The sequence below is a fragment of the Phyllobates terribilis genome, unplaced genomic scaffold (assembly GCF_046119375.1).
Source record: "Phyllobates terribilis strain yellow unplaced genomic scaffold, ASM4611937v1 Scaffold_3__8_contigs__length_932513732, whole genome shotgun sequence".
Lineage (NCBI taxonomy): Eukaryota > Metazoa > Chordata > Amphibia > Anura > Dendrobatidae > Phyllobates > Phyllobates terribilis.
The window spans coordinates 15956524-15973953 of NW_027362763.1; the positions used below are offsets into that span (position 1 = coordinate 15956524).

At 45.0% G+C, this 17430-nt stretch overlaps 1 protein-coding gene across 1 annotated transcript in view; it reads left to right on the forward strand.

Annotated features, from left to right (window-relative positions):
- Positions 1-17430, forward strand: part of ZNF513 (zinc finger protein 513) — a 141117-nt gene that overhangs the window by 106576 nt on the left and 17111 nt on the right. The gene's annotated exons all lie outside the window — the stretch shown is intronic.

Below are 17430 nucleotides of genomic sequence, written 5' to 3' on the forward strand. Positions count from 1 at the left end.
ACTCCTTTTGATGTGTGAAAGCTTTCTGGACACTGTTCCTGTGTCTATCAATACAGGACTGTGTTCAGTTTTTATTAGTGCATTGTTATCTTTATCCAAAACTGGGAATGGACCCCAAAAAAGACATGAAGCACAAATCTCAAGTATTTTGGTAAAAGAAAATACTTAAGAAACCCACCCAACTTAAAGTATGAACATGGCTTAACAATGGCACTGCTGCATTACCCAAATGTAGTGCACCACTCTCACTCCAGATTCCAGACGTTATACTTCATATATACTTATATAGGTAGAAAAAGCCTCCGCTCCATCAAGTCCGACCTTACTCCACCAGCTTTATGTTCTCGATCACTAGATTATTTATTACCCACAATGCCATTTATTGTGAGAAAAAGCTTTCGGCCTGTATATAAATGCTGTGATACTATCTGCCATCACTACCTCTTGTGATCGGCGTTCCATGGTCTGACTGCTGTAACTGTAAAGAACCCTTTCCTGTTTAGCTGCCGGATTCGCCTTACCTCTACACGTAATGAATATCCCATTTCTTTATAAGGTCCTTGGAAGGAATAAGTCATGTATTTATACATATAGATGAGCGCTCCTCTGAGTCGTTTGTATACTAAGTTAAACAAACCCAACTTTTCCAACCTCTCATCATAGTTGAGGAGAGGCCTCCATTTCCTCCTCTCCGTGTAATGTAAGAGAGGCCTCCGTCCCCTGTAATGTAGGAGAGGCCTCCGTCCCCTGTAATGTAGGAGAGGCCTCCGTCCCCTGTAATGTAGGAGAGGCCTCCGTCCCCTGTAATGTAGGAGAGGCCTCCGTCCCCTGTAATGTAGGAGAGGCCTCCGTCCCCTGTAATGTAGGAGAGGCCTCCGTCCCCTGTAATGTAGGAGAGGCCTCCGTCCCCTGTAATGTAGGAGAGGCCTCCGTCCCCTGTAATGTAGGAGAGGCCTCCGTCCCCTGTAATGTAGGAGAGGCCTCCGTCCCCTGTAATGTACGAGAGGCCTCCGTCCCCTGTAATGTAGGAGAGGCCTCCGTCCCCTGTAATGTAGGAGAGGCCTCCGTCCCCTGTAATGTAGGAGAGGCCTCCGTCCCCTGTAATGTAGGAGAGGCCTCCGTCCCGTGTAATGTAGGAGAGGCCTCCGTCCCGTGTAATGTAGGAGAGGCCTCCGTCCCGTGTAATGTAGGAGAGGCCTCCGTCCCGTGTAATGTAGGAGAGGCCTCCGTCCCCTGTAATGTAGGAGAGGCCTCCGTCCCCTGTAATGTAGGAGAGGCCTCCGTCCCCTGTAATGTAGGAGAGGCCTCCGTCCCCTGTAATGTAGGAGAGGCCTCCGTCCCCTGTAATGTAGGAGAGGCCTCCGTCCTCTGTAATGTAGGAGAGGCCTCCGTCCCGTGTAATGTAGGAGAGGCCTCCGTCCCGTGTAATGTAGAAAAGGCTTCCGTCCCGTGTAATGTAGAAGAAGCCTCCGTCCCCTGTAATGTAGGAGAGGCCTCCGTCCCCTGTAATGTAGGAGAAGCCTCCGTCCCCTGTAATGTAGGAGAGGCCTCCGTCCCCTGTAATGTAGGAGAGGCCTCCGTCCCCTGTAATGTAGGAGAGGCCTCCGTCCCCTGTAATGTAGGAGAGGCCTCCGTCTCCTGTAATGTAGGAGAGGCCTCCGTCCCCTGTAATGTAGGAGAGGCCTCCGTCCCCTGTAATGTAGGAGAGGCCTCCGTCCCCTGTAATGTAGGAGAGGCCTCCGTCCCATGTAATGTAGGAGAGGCCTCCGTCCCCTGTAATGTAGGAGAGGCCTAAACATATTCAAGATGTGGCCTTACAAGTGATCTATAGAGGGGTAATAATACGTTGGGACCACAGGACTTTATCTATTTTTTAAAAATTTTTTATACACCCTACAATCTTGTTTGCTGCTGCCTGACATTGAGTGCTTCTGCTCAGTTCCTTGTAACCAGAATCCCCGTCCTTCCCCTGTTTTGTAACTTTGAGTATGGTAGGTCCGCAGATTGCAGGGTTGGAAGCTATGAGACATGTAAACTTTTTTACGTTCCAATCTTCTCCTTAAATTTTCTTAAGAACTTGACGTACAGATAAACCAGTTACTTGTGTTGTAGAAGTTCAGCTGAATCGTCAGCTCTCAGACATTGTGCTGCTAGAGAATGAACTGTTTTACTTACCGCCATTATCTGCATCATCACAACCTGGAGGATCACAGGGAGAATACAGCGAGTGCAGAGAGGTCGGACCGTAGGGAGCTACACGCACATACAGGGGCTTCTCACAAAATTACAATATCATCAAAAAGTGAATCTCCTATATTCTATAGAGTCATTACACACAGAGGGATCTATTATATAGAGTCATTACACGCAGAGGGATCTATTATATAGAGTCATTACACACAGAGGGATCTATTATATGGAGTCATTACACAGAGGGATCTATTATATAGAGTCATTACACACAGAGGGATCTATTATATAGAGTCATTACACACAGAGGGATCTATTATATAGAGTCATTACACGCAGAGGGATCTATTATATAGAGTCATTACACGCAGAGTGATCTATTATATAGAGTCATTACACACAGAGGGATCTATTATATAGAGTCATTACACGCAGAGGGATCTATTATATAGAGTCATTACACGCAGAGGGATCTATTATATAGAGTCATTACACGCAGAGGGATCTATTATATAGTCACTACACAGAGAGATCTATTATATAGAGTCATTACACACAGAGGGATCTATTATATAGAGTCATTACACACAGAGCGATGTATTATATAGAGTCATTACACACAGAGGGATCTATTATATAGTCATTACACACAGAGGGATCTATTATATAGAGTCATTACACGCAGAGGGATCTATTATATAGAGTCATTACACGCAGAGGGATCTATTATATAGAGTCATTACACACAGAGGGATCTATTATATAGAGTCATTACACGCAGAGGGATCTATTATATAGAGTCATTACACGCAGAGGGATCTATTATATAGAGTCATTACACGCAGAGGGATCTATTATATAGTCACTACACAGAGAGATCTATTATATAGAGTCATTACACACAGAGGGATCTATTATATAGACTCATTACACGCAGAGGGATCTATTATATGGAGTCATTACACACAGAGGGATCTATTATATAGAGTCATTACAGAGTGATCTATTATATAGAGTCATTACACACAGAGGGATCTATTATATAGAGTCATTACACGCAGAGGGATCTATTATGTAGTCATTACACGCAGAGGGATCTATTATGTAGAGTCATTACACGCAGAGGGATCTATTATGGAGTCATTACACGCAGAGGGATCTATTATATAGTCATTACACGCAGAGGGATCTATTATATAGAGTCATTACACGCAGAGGGATCTATTATATAGTCATTACACGCAGAGGGATCTATTATATAGTCATTACACGCAGAGGGATCTATTATATAGAGTCATTACACGCAGAGCGATCTATTATATAGAGTCATTACACGCAGAGGGATCTATTATATAGAGTCATTACACGCAGAGGGATCTATTATATAGAGTCATTACTCAGGGATCTATTATATAGAGTCATTACACGCAGAGGGATCTATTATATAGAGTCATTACACGCAGAGGGATCTATTATATAGAGTCATTACACGCAGAGGGATCGATTATATAGAGTCATTACACGCAGAGCGATCTATTATATAGAGTCATTACACGCAGAGCGATCTATTATATAGAGTCATTACACGCAGAGGGATCTATTATATAGAGTCATTACACGCAGAGGGATCTATTATATAGAGTCATTACACGCAGAGGGATCTATTATATAGAGTCATTACACGCAGAGGGATCTATTATATAGAGTCAATACACGCAGAGGGATCTATTATATAGAGTCATTACACGCAGAGGGATCTATTATATAGAGTCATTACACACAGAGGGATCTATTATATAGAGTCATTACACGCAGAGGGATCTATTATATAGAGTCATTACACGCAGAGGGATCTATTATATAGTCATTACACGCAGAGGGATCTATTATATAGAGTCATTACACACAGAGAGATCTATTATATAGAGTCATTACACAGAGAGGGATCTATTATAGAGTCATTACACACAGAGAGATCTATTATATAGAGTCATTACACCCAGAGGGATCTATTATATAGTCATTACACGCAGAGCGATCTATTATATAGAGTCATCACACGCAGAGCGATCTATTATATAGAGTCATTACACGCAGAGGGATCTATTATATAGTCATTACACGCAGAGGGATCTATTATATAGAGTCATTACACGCAGAGGGATCTATTATATAGAGTCATTACACGCAGAGGGATCTATTATATAGTCATTACACGCAGAGGGATCTATTATATAGTCATTACACGCAGAGGGATCTATTATATAGTCATTACACACAGAGGGATCTATTATATAGAGTCATTACACACAGAGAGATCTATTATATAGAGTCATTACACGCAGAGGGATCTATTATATAGAGTCATTACACGCAGAGGGATCTATTATATAGAGTCATTACACGCAGAGGGATCTATTATGTAGTCATTACACGCAGAGGGATCTATTATGTAGTCATTACACGCAGAGGGATCTATTATGTAGAGTCATTACACGCAGAGGGATCTATTATGTAGTCATTACACGCAGAGGGATCTATTATGTAGAGTCATTACACGCAGAGGGATCTATTATGTAGAGTCATTACACGCAGAGGGATCTATTATGTAGAGTCATTACACGCAGAGGGATCTATTATGTAGAGTCATTACACGCAGAGGGATCTATTATATAGAGTCATTACACGCAGAGGGATCTATTATATAGAGTCATTACACGCAGAGGGATCTATTATATAGAGTCATTACACGCAGAGGGATCTATTATATAGAGTCATTACACGCAGAGGGATCTATTATATAGAGTCATTACACGCAGAGGGATCTATTATATAGAGTCATTACACGCAGAGGGATCTATTATATAGAGTCATTACACGCAGAGGGATCTATTACATAGTCATTACACGCAGAGGGATCTATTATATAGTCATTACACGCAGAGGGATCTATTATATAGAGTCATTACACGCAGAGGGATCTATTATATAGAGTCATTACACGCAGAGGGATCTATTATATAGAGTCATTACACGCAGAGGGATCTATTATATAGAGTCATTACACACAGAGGGATCTATTATATAGAGTCATTACACACAGAGCGATCTATTATATAGAGTCATTACACACAGAGGGATCTATTATATAGAGTCATTACGCACAGAGGGATCTATTATATAGAGTCATTACACACAGAGGGATCTATTATATAGAGTCATTACACACAGAGGGATCTATTATATAGAGTCATTACACACAGAGGGATCTATTATATAGAGTCATTACACACAGAGGGATCTATTATATAGAGTCATTACACACAGAGGGATCTATTATATAGAGTCATTACAAGCAGAGGGATCTATTATATAGAGTCATTATATAATATAATGTATATAATGACTCTATATAATAGATCCCTCTGTGTGTAATGACTCTATATAATAGATCCCTCTGTGTGTAATGACTCTATATAATAGATCCCTCTGTGTGTAATGACTCTATATAATATAGGAGCTTCACGTTTTGTATTGAAGAACTGAAATAAATGAACTATTTGATGATATTCTAATTTTGTGAGATGCACCTGTATATGAGCTGCTGTCTGTCTTCTCAGGACTTTCCCTCTACAGAATGAACCTACTCCTAGACCTCTTCTTAACTTTTAGGGCTGGGTTGATTAAGTCCGGTCTTGTCCTGGAACACCTCTTCTTGCAGTCAGTGACCCATCACGGCTTTTCTAATTTCTCCGATCTTCACTTTCAGAGTTATCGTTCTGATGATCATCATGTCTGTTTTCTTCTTTTTTCTTCTGTCGGCTGAATAACACTTTCAATATCAAGATGTTTCTCTTTTCTTCGACATCTTGCTCTCTTTTTAATTACCAAGCTTTGTCTTGGCTCTGTTAATTGTTCACTCAGAAGTTTTCTCCAACTTTTCATGCCAGTTGATTCTGCCCCCCTTTTGGAAAGAACTTTAGCTACTTTGTTTGATTTTTCACCATCATCTTTTTCTTAATCAGCTTCTATCTATTCTATTTCTATATTTATTGGCTTCCCCTTCTGGGAGATGAGATGAGTCTTCCCCAGATGTGGCCTCATATTACGCTGCACTATGTATGAGAGACGTACAGGTGGTTTACCTTTGTTTTCTTTTCCTTCTGGGAGATGAGATGAGTCTTCCCCAGATGTGGCCTCATATTACGCTGCACCATGTATGAGAGACGTACAGGTGGTTTACCTTTGTTTTCTTTTCCTTCTGGGAGATGAGATGAGTCTTCCCCAGATGTGGCCTCATATTACGCTGCACCATGTATGAGAGACGTACAGGTGGTTTACCTTTGTTTTCTTTTCCTTCTGGGAGATGAGTCTTCCCCAGATGTGACCTCATATTACGCTGCACCATGTATGAGAGACGTACAGGTGGTTTACCTTTGTTTTCTTTTCCTTCTGGGAGATGAGATGTGTCTTCCCCAGATGTGGCCTCATATTACTCTGCACCATGTATGAGAGACGTACAGGTGGTTTACCTTTGTTTTCTCTTGTTGAGTGCCTTGGTTCGTCTGAGTCCGATTGTATCTGCCCTCTTGCAAGTGTTTGGACTTGTGCTGTCTTAAGCCAATTGTCTGGTCGGGACCGCTTTCTTTTCTGTTCTTTTTCCAGTGATGTTATCATAGTATCTTCTGGATCTTCTCTCAGGTTCCATTTTTGTAGTTCTTTAATGTCTGTGACTCAGACTTAGAATGAATCATAGAATGGAAGAGTTGGAAGGGACCTCCTGGGTCATCTGGTCCAACCCCCTGCTCAAAGCAGGATTCACTAAATCATCTCAGACAGATGTCTGTCCAGCCTCTGTTTGAAGACGTCCATTGAAGGGGAACTCACCACCTCTCGTGGCAGCCTGTTCCACTCATTAATCACCCTAACTGTCAAAAAGTTTTTTCTAATATCTAATCTGTGTCTCCTCCCATTTAGTTTCATCCCATTGCTTCTAGTCTTTCCCTGTGCAAATGAGAATAAAGATGATCCTTCTACAATGTGACAGCCCTTGACATATTTGTAGACAGCTATTAAGTCTCCTCTCAGTCTTCTTTTTTGCAAGCTAAACATTCCCAAATCCTGCAACCGTTCCTCATAGGACATGGTTTGCAGACCAGTCACCATTCTGGTCGCTCTTCTCTGAACTTGTTCCAGTTTGTCTATGTCTTTTTTAAAATGTGGTGCCCAAAACTGTACACAGTATTCCAGATGAGGTCTGACCAAAGAGGAGTAAAGACCGATAATGACTTCACGTGATCTAGACTGTATGCTTCTGTTAATACATCCCAGAATTGTATTTGCCTTTTTTGCTGCTGCATCACACTGTTGACTCATGTTCAGTCTATGATCTATTAGTATACCTAAGTCTTTTTCACATGTACTGTTGCTTAGCTCTATTCCTCCCATTCTGTATATGCTTTTTTCATTTTTATTGCCCAGATGTAGTACTTTGCATTTTTCCCTGTTAAAAACCATTCTGTTGGTTGCTGCCCACTGCTCCAGTTTATTTAGGTCTTTTTGAATCCTCTCTCTCTCTTCTCTAGTATTAGCTATCCCTCCTAGCTTTGTGTCATCAGCAAATTTAATCAGTTTACCCTCAATTCCTTCATCTAAATCATTGATGAAGATGTTGAACAATACAGGTCCCAGGACAGAGCCCTGTGGTATCCCACTTGAGACATTCATCCAGCTGGATGTGAAGCCATTTACAACCACCCTTTGAGTCCGATCACTAAGCCAGTTATGAATCCACCTAACAGTTGCCTGGTCCATTGCATACTTGGTCATTTTTTCAATAAGGATGTTGTGAGATACTTTGTCAAATGCTTTGCTGAAGTCAAGATATACTATATCTACAGCATTTCCCTGATCCACCCAGTCAGTGATTCTGTCATAGAAGGAAATTAAGTTAGTCTGACATGACTTGTTAGTTACAAACCCATGCTGACTCTGGTTAATCACTTCATTCTTATCCAGGTACTTACATACATGATGTTTAATAATTTGTTCAAAGATCTTTCCTGGTATAGAAGTCAGACTCACCGGCCTATAGTTCCCTGGGTCCACCTTCTTCCCCTTTTTGAAGATAGGAACAACATTTGCTCTTCTCCAGTCTTCTGGGACTTCTCCTGTTCTCCAAGAATTTTCAAAGATTATGGAGAGTGGTTCTAAAATTTCTTCTACGATCTCCTTCAGAACTCTGGGGTGTAATTCATCTGGACCTGGAGACTTGAACTCATTTATGTTAGCTAAATATTCCCTCACAATCTTTCTGTTTACAGATAGCTTGGATTCTTCTATTCCTTTAAAAGGACAGTGAAAATCAGTTGATGTTACATTTTCTTTCTGAGAGAAAACAGATGCAAAATAGGAATTAAAAAGTTCGGCCTTCTCAACATCCTCTCTTACCATTTCTCCATTTTCATCCTGTAAAAATCCTATAGCATCTTTGACTTTTCTTTTACTTTTGACATACCCCCAAAATCCTTTTTTATTGCTTTTGACATCTCTTGCAAGCCTTAATTCATTGTCAGCTTTAGCTAACCTGATACGTGCCCTGCAGGATCTGCAGACTGCATTATAATCTTCTTTAGATATGCCTCCCTCTTTCCATTTAATAAACATTTCTTTCTTTCTTTTTAGCATGTGTTTAAGTTCTGTGTTCATCCATCCTGGTTTCCTTAAATGCTTCCCATTCTTCCTACTTTTCGGGATTGTTAACGATTGTGCTTCGAGAATCTCATTTTTAAAAATTTCCCATCCTTCCTGGACATTTTTGTCCTTAAGGACATCCAGCCATTGGATCCCTCCTATTCTCTTTCTGAGTCTCTTAAAATCTGCCTTTCTAAAATCTAACCTTGAAGTCTGAGTCTTCACATGTCTTCCTCCTCTAGTTATCCAAAATTCTATAATAGCATGATCGCTGCCTCCTAGGGTCCCAGCCACCTTTACCTCCTCAACCATTTCCTCCCTGTTTATAAGGATTAGATCCAAAGTAGCAGACCCCCTTGTTTTCTCCCCTACCTTTTGGAAGATAAAGTTGTCAGCAAGAGAGGATAAGAATTTGCTTGACCTGTTAGTTTTACTTGAGAGAGATTCCCAACAAATGTCTGGATAGTTGAAATCTCCCATGACCACTACGTCATATTTTTTGGAGAACTTGGTCATTTGATACATAAAGAGTTCATCCATATCTTCAGCTTGCCCAGGTGGCCTGTAGTAAATGCCTACAATGGTGTCCTTTCCGTTGTTCTCTCCTTGTATTCTTACCCAAACAGTTTCCACAGAACTCCCAGTCTCTGAAGCTTCAATCTCTGTGCAGATATTCGCTTTTCTAACATACAATGCGACACCTCCTCCTCGTTTATCAAGTCTGTTTCTTGCAAATAAGTTGTATCCTTTTAGCCTTTTATTCCAATCATGTGTATCGTCCCACCAAGTTTCAGTGATTCCAATGACATCATATTCCTTTTCCTGCATTAGTAGTTCCAATTCTCCTTGTTTGTTGCCCATGCTTTGTGCATTTGTATAAAAACATTTTAGTTTGTGATTGGTTTCTCTTCCTCCCATATTTTTATTATTTAAATTGTTTTGTCTTTGTTCTTTCTTTCCACTTCCAGTAGCAGAGATCTCAATAGTATTTGTCAGCTGTATGGCTTTTTCTGGCCTTTTGCTTCCCTTCCCACATTGTTCTGGTATAAAGCTCTTCTGATGAATGTAGCAAGGCGACTTCCAAATACATGTTTTCCAGTCTTCGTAAGGTGCACCCCATCTCTAGCAAGTAGTCCATCGTATAGGTAATTCATTCCGTGATCCAGAAATCCAAATCCTTGTTGACGGCACCATCGACGTAGCCAGTTGTTCACCTGTAGAATCTTATTCCACCTCATTGTTCCATGGCCATCCACTGGGAGGATGGATGAGAAGACCACCTGCGCTCCCAATTCTTTCACTTTCTTGCCTAAGTCTTCAAAGTCACTGCAGATGGTTTCCAGGTCCTTTCTTGCGGTGTCATTTGTCCCCACATGTATTAGCAGGAATGGGTAGTGATCTGTAGGTCTGAAGAGTCTTGATATCCTGTCAGACACATCTTTAATTTTTGCTCCTGGAAGACAGCACATTTCTCTTGAGGTTATGTCTGGTCTGCAGATAGCGGCCTCTGTTCCTCTTAACAGGGAATCCCCCATAACCACCACTCTCCGTTTTTTCTTCACAACATTCTTCTTTCTCCATCCAGGAGGATTCTGAGGGCTTACAAGGTTATTCATTGCTGGCAAAGTCTTATTTTGCTGTATTTCTTCATGGTTCTCCTGCGTGAGAGCCTGGTACTGGTTCCTGAGCAGTATGGGTGCTGACTGCCTCTCGATCCTCCTGCTTCTGTGGGTCACAGGCTTCCATTCCTCTGTTTCCTCAGGTGCAGTTCGAATTTCTTCTCTTTCTGAATCATGAAGAGATAATTCTGCTCTGTCTAAGAACTCTTCACCTTCCTTAATGATTTTCAAGGTAGTTAACCTCTCTTCTAGATTTCCCAACTTTTCCTCCAACAGGGACACAAGCTGCATTTCTGGCATGTGAAGTTTGGCTTTTCCACTGGCAAGTCTGTGAACATGTAGCAGGATATGCAGCTCACCAAATGGCTCCTGGACTCTTCCATGTTCTTACTGTTAATGTTCTGAAAACAGTGAAAAATGCTTCAAAATGCGCGCGGTTTACCCATGTCCTCTTTTCAGCTCCAACAGCCAAAATCCAGTGTTCTTTGAGCTCGCGGAGACTCTTCACTTACCCCAAAATGCAGTGGAAATATGCATACTTCTGTGTGTATAGTCATTGTCTCCATGTATGCCGGATCTCACTTGTTCCTTTATCGTGTTATCAAGAGACACTGCTTACCATTGAAATTCCAGCACCAAGAAGTGGTGAGTAATAAGGATCACAGGACAGAGACGTTACTTGTCTGCAGTTGATGAAAAAGTGGAAACCAAGTTCAGAAACCATCTAGATTTCTTCAGTCTGAGCCTCATGGAGAAATCCTGGCACTTCCGGCCTCGGCTGCTGTCACTGAGGTCATTAGTGGTCGTCTGGGGAAGGTTCTGCCGCTGATTGTACAAATCATCAGGATCCGCTGCTGGCAGCTCCTGTGTAATCACCGATTAATGACGTTCCTGATGTGCTCGATGAAGACAAGTTCAGAGACGCTGCCGGCAGCTCCTGTGTAATCACTGACCAATGACGTCCCTGATGTGCTGGATGGAGACAAGCCCGGAGACGCTGCCGGCAGCTCCTGTGTGATCACTGACCAATGACGTCCCTGATGTACCCGATGGAGACAAGCCCGGAGACGCTGCCGGCAGCTCCTGTGTAATCACCGACCAATGACGTCCCCGATGTACTCGATGGAGACAAGCCCGGAGACACTGCCGGCAGCTCCTGTGTAATCACCGACCAATGACGTCCCTGATGTGCTGGATGGAGACAAGTCCGGAGACGCTGCCGGCAGCTCCTGTGTAATCACTGACCAATGACGTCCCTGATGTACCCGATGGAGACAAGCCCGGAGACGCTGCCGGCAGCTCCTGTGTAATCACCGACCAATGACGTCCCTGATGTGCTCGATGGAGACAAGTCCAGAGACGCTGCCGGCAGCTCCTGTGTAATCACTGACTAATGACGCCTCCGATGTGCTGGATGGAGACAAGCCCGGAGACGCTGCCGGCAGCTCCTGTGTAATCACCGACCAATGACGTCCCTGATGTGCTGGATGGAGACAAGTCCGGAGACGTTGCCGGCAGCTCCTGTGTAATCACTGACCAATGACGTCCCCGATGTGCTCGATGGAGACAAGCCCGGAGACGCTGCCGGCAGCTCCTGTGTAATCACCGACCAATGACGTCCCCGATGTACTCGATGGAGACAAGTCCGGAGACGCTGCCGGCAGCTCCTGTGTAATCACCGACCAATGATGTACCCGATGTGCTGGATGGAGACAAGTCCGGAGACGCTGCCGGCAGCTCCTGTGTAATCACCGACCAATGATGTACCCGATGTGCTGGATGGAGACAAGTCCGGAGACGCTGCCGGCAGCTCCTGTGTAATCACTGACCAATGACCTCCCCGATGTGCTGGATGGAGACAAATCTAGAGATGCTACAGCCATGGGAGCAGGTTTAGGCTACACATGTGGTATCACTACATACAGAAAAATCTAAATTTAAAATGAATAAACCCAAATGGCAAACTCTACACAGAAAAAACTTTAAAATGGCAAAACTGCGTTTTTTTGGTCATCACAAAAAAAATGCGTTATGAAGCGAATAAAACGTTATGTCTATCCCATTTATTGTCTAGGAATAAAAACGTTGCCTCGCCTCCCAAAAAACAAGACGCATATAGTTCCATGCACCAACAAATGAAAACATTATGGGGCTTGGAAAGTGGGGACGAAAGCCAAACATTTTTTTCCAGAAATGTCCTGTTTTTTTTATTACTAAAAGAAAAACTGGACAAGTTTGGTATCGCTGTAATCAGGCCCTTATCACACAATATGCGCCATAAAAAGAATAAAAAAAAAAATCAGAATTGCATTTTATTCGCAATTCACCACAATTGGATTTTTTTCCCCGTTTTCCAGTCCACTGTGTGATAAACTGAATGGTGTCATCTCTCCCCTCTGCGGATGCTGAGATTGCTCCTCAGTCATCTCTAATAATAATCTTTTTATTTATATAGCGCCAACATATTCCGCAGCGCTTTACAATTCAGACAATTTACAGACATTATTGGCACTGTCCCCATTGGGGCTCACAATCTAGATCCCCTATCAGTCTTTGCAGTGTGGGAGGAAAACCACGCAAACATGGGGAGAACATACAAACTCCTTGCAGATGTTGTCTTTGGTGGGATTTGAACCCAGGACTCCAGCGCTGCAAGGCTGCAGTGCTAACCACTGAGCCACCATGCTGCCCACAATCTTTCCCCTCTTCAGATGCTGATACTTCCCTTGAGTCAACTCTCCCCTCTGCCGATGCCACCCCTGAGTGATCTCCCCTCTCTGCAGACGCCGATGCCACCGAAGTGATCTCCCCCCTCTGCCGACTCCGCAACTGATCGATCTCCCCCCCTCTGCCGACGCCGTTGCCTCCCGAGTGATCTCCCCCCCCCCTCTGCTGACGCCACCCCTGAGTGATCTCCCCCCTCTCCCGATGCCGCCAATGAGTGATCTCCCCTCTCTGCCGACCCCACCCCTGAGTGATCAAGTACAACTTGTCCTGCAATGAACAAGCCTCATACATCTATGTTAATGTAGAAGAAAATTATGGCTCGAAGTATGAAAAAATCCAAAAATTGGCCATGTCAAGAAGGGGTTAACATGTCTTCATCCTCTGATTTCCAGAATTCTGCCACTTTTCCTTCATTGTGTTGAAAATTCATTGTTGTGGAGTGAAGAAATGCTCATCCTCTTTTGTCAATGGCTATTGCCCGCTTTCCGTTTAGGGTAGCACATTTGTCATTTTAAATTTTTACATTGTCATTTATCTGTCATACGCTTTACAGATGAAAGTCCTCCTAGACTGAGAATGTACAGCACGTCTTTTACTGGTATGACTAAATTTTCTCAGTTTTTACCGTGACACACCAGGTCTTCATGTCCAGTACTTTCTGCACTTATTCTGTTTGAACACTGATAAAGTCCATGTGATTTCCTCTCCCCTCTGCAGATGCTGATACTGCTCCTAATTAATCTCTCCCTTCTGTGGACGCTGATATCGCTCCTCAGTCATCTATCCCCTCTGTGGAAGCTGATATCGCTCCTCAGTCATCTATCCCCTCTGCAGATGCTGATACCTCCCTTGAGTCAACTCTCCCCTTTTTGGATGCCGATGCCACCCCTGAGTGATCTCCCCCCTCTGTGGACACCCATGCTGCCACTTAGTGATCCCTCTCCTCTGCGGATGCCGATGCCCCCCCCCCCGAGTGATCTCCCTCCTTTGTGGATGCCGCTGCCCCCCACCCCAAGTGATCTCCCCTCTGTGCACACCGATGCCCCCGAGTGATCCCCGCCCCCCTCTGCAGATGCCGATGCCACCCCTCAGTGATCTCCCCCCTATGCAAACGCCGATGCCCCCCTGAGTGATCTCCTCCTCTGCAGACGCTTATTATTATTTATTATTTTAGCGACATTTATTCCATGGCGCTTTACATCCATGAGTGATCTCCCCCCTCTGCGAACGCCGATGCCCCCTGAGTGATCTCCCCCTCTGCGAATGCCCCATGAGTGATCTCCCCCCTCTGCGGACACTGATCCTCCCCCCGAGTGATCTCCCCCCTCTGAGGAAGCCGATGCCCCCCCCGAGTGATCTCCCTCCTCTGAATGCTGAATCCTCACCACCCCCCAAGTGATCTCCCCTTTCTGTGGACACTGATGCTCTCCGAGTGATCGCCCCCCTTTGTGGACGCCGATGCAATCCCTGAGTGATCGCCCCTCCCCCAGAGATCTCCCCCTCTGCAGATGCTACTGCTGAGAGATGCCCCCCCCCCGCGGATGCCGATACCACCCGAGAGATCTCTGCTGTGGAGGCTGTACTGTCCCTGAGTAATCTCTGCTTTTTGAATGCTGATGCTGCCCTTCCCCCGTGGACACTGATACCACCCCTGATTGATCTCGTCTGTGGATGTTGATACCGCCTCTGAGGGATCTCTCCCCTCTGTGGAAGCTGATACCTCCCCTGAGTGATCTCTGCAAATGCTGATACTGCCCCTGAGTGATATCTTCTCTCTTCGGATGCTGATGGCGCCCCTGAGTGATCTCTGCGGATGGTGTACTGCCCCTGAGTGATATCTTCTCTCTTTGGATGCTGTACTGCCCCTGAGCGATCTCTGCGGATGCTGTACTGCCCCTGAGATATATCTTCCCTCTTTGGATGCTGTACTGCCCTTGAGTGATCTCTGCGGATGCTGTACTGCCCCTGAGTAATATCTTCCCTCTTTGGATGCTGAACTGCCCCTGAGTGATCTCTGCGGATGCTGTACTGCCCCTGAGATATATCTTCCCTCTTTGGATGCTGTACTGCCCCTGAGTGATCTCTGCGGATGCTGTACTGCCCCTGAGATATATCTTCCCTCTTCGGATGCTGATATTGCCCCTGAGTGATCTCTTTGGATGCTGCACTGCCCCTGAGTGATCTCTGTGGATGCTGTACTGCCCCTGAGTGATCTCTTCGGATGCTGATATTGCCCCTGAGTGATATCTTCTCTCTGCGGATGCTGTACTGCCCCTGAGTGATCTCTGCGGATGCTGTACTGCCCCTGAGTGATCTCTGCGGATGGTGTACTGCCCCTGAGTGATATCTTCTCTCTTTGGATGCTGTACTACCCCTGAGTGATCTCTGCGGATGCTGTACTGCCCCTGAGTGATATCTTCTCTCTTTGGATGCTGTACTGCCCTTGAGTGATCTCTGCGGATGCTGATATTGCCCCTGAGTGATATCTTCTCTCTTCGGATACTGATGGCGCCCCTGAGTGATCTCTGTGGATGCTGTACTGCCCCTGAGTGATCTCTGCGGATGCTGTACTGCCCCTGAGTAATATCTTCCCTCTTTGGATGCTGAACTGCCCCTGAGTGATCTCTGCGGATGCTGTACTGCCCCTGAGATATATCTTCCCTCTTTGGATGCTGTACTGCCCCTGAGTGATCTCTGCGGATGCTGTACTGCCCCTGAGATATATCTTCCCTCTTCGGATGCTGATATTGCCCCTGAGTGATCTCTTTGGATGCTGCACTGCCCCTGAGTGATCTCTGTGGATGCTGTACTGCCCCTGAGTGATCTCTTCGGATGCTGATATTGCCCCTGAGTGATATCTTCTCTCTGCGGATGCTGTACTGCCCCTGAGTGATCTCTGCGGATGCTGTACTGCCCCTGAGTGATCTCTGCGGATGGTGTACTGCCCCTGAGTGATATCTTCTCTCTTTGGATGCTGTACTACCCCTGAGTGATCTCTGCGGATGCTGTACTGCCCCTGAGTGATATCTTCTCTCTTTGGATGCTGTACTGCCCTTGAGTGATCTCTGCGGATGCTGATATTGCCCCTGAGTGATATCTTCTCTCTTCGGATACTGATGGCGCCCCTGAGTGATCTCTGTGGATGCTGTACTGCCCCTGAGTGATCTCTGTGGATGCTGTACTGCCCCTGAGTGATCTCTGCGGATGCTGTACTGCCCCTGAGTGATCTCTGCGGATGCTGTACTGCCCCTGAGTGATCTCTGCGGATGCTGTACTGCCCCTGAGTGATCTCTGCGGATGCTGTACTGCCCCTGAGTGATATCTTCTCTCTTCGGATGCTGTACTGCCCCTGAGTGATATCTTCTCTCTTCGGTTGCTGTACTGCCCCTGAGTGATATCTTCTCTCTTCGGATGCTGTACTGCCCCTGAGTGATCTCTTCTCTCTTTGGATGCTGCACTGCCCCTGAGTGATCTCTGTGGATGCTGATATTGCCCCTGAGTGATCTCTTCGGATGCTGATATTGCCCCTGAGTGATATCTTCTCTCTTCGGATGCTGTACTGCCCCTGAGTGATATCTTCTCTCTTCGGTTGCTGTACTGCCCCTCAGTGATATCTTCTCTCTTCGGATGCTGTACTGCCCCTGAGTGATCTCTTCTCTCTTTGGATGCTGCACTGCCCCTGAGTGATCTCTGTGGATGCTGTACTGCCCCTGAGTGATCTCTTCGGATGCTGATATTGCCCCTGAGTGATCTCTTCGGATGCTGATATTGCCCCTGAGTGATCTCTGCGGATGCTGTACTGCCCCTGAGTGATATCTTCTCTCTTCGGATGCTGATATTGCCCCTGAGTGATCTCTTCGGATGCTGATATTGCCCCTGAGTGATCTCTGCGGATGCTGTACTGCCCCTGAGTGATATCTTCTCTCTTCGGATGCTGTACTGCCCCTGAGTGATCTCTGTGGATGCTGTACTGCCCCTGAGTGATATCTTCTCTCTGTGGATGCTGTACTGCCCCTGAGTGATATCTTCTCTCTTTGGATGCTGTACTGCCCCTGAGTGATATCTTCTCTCTTTGGATGCTGTACTGCCCCTGAGTGATATCTTCTCTCTTCGGATGCTGTACTGCCCCTGAGTGATCTCTTCGGATGCTGATATTGCCCCTGAGTGATATCTTCTCTCTTCGGATGCTGTACTGTCCCTG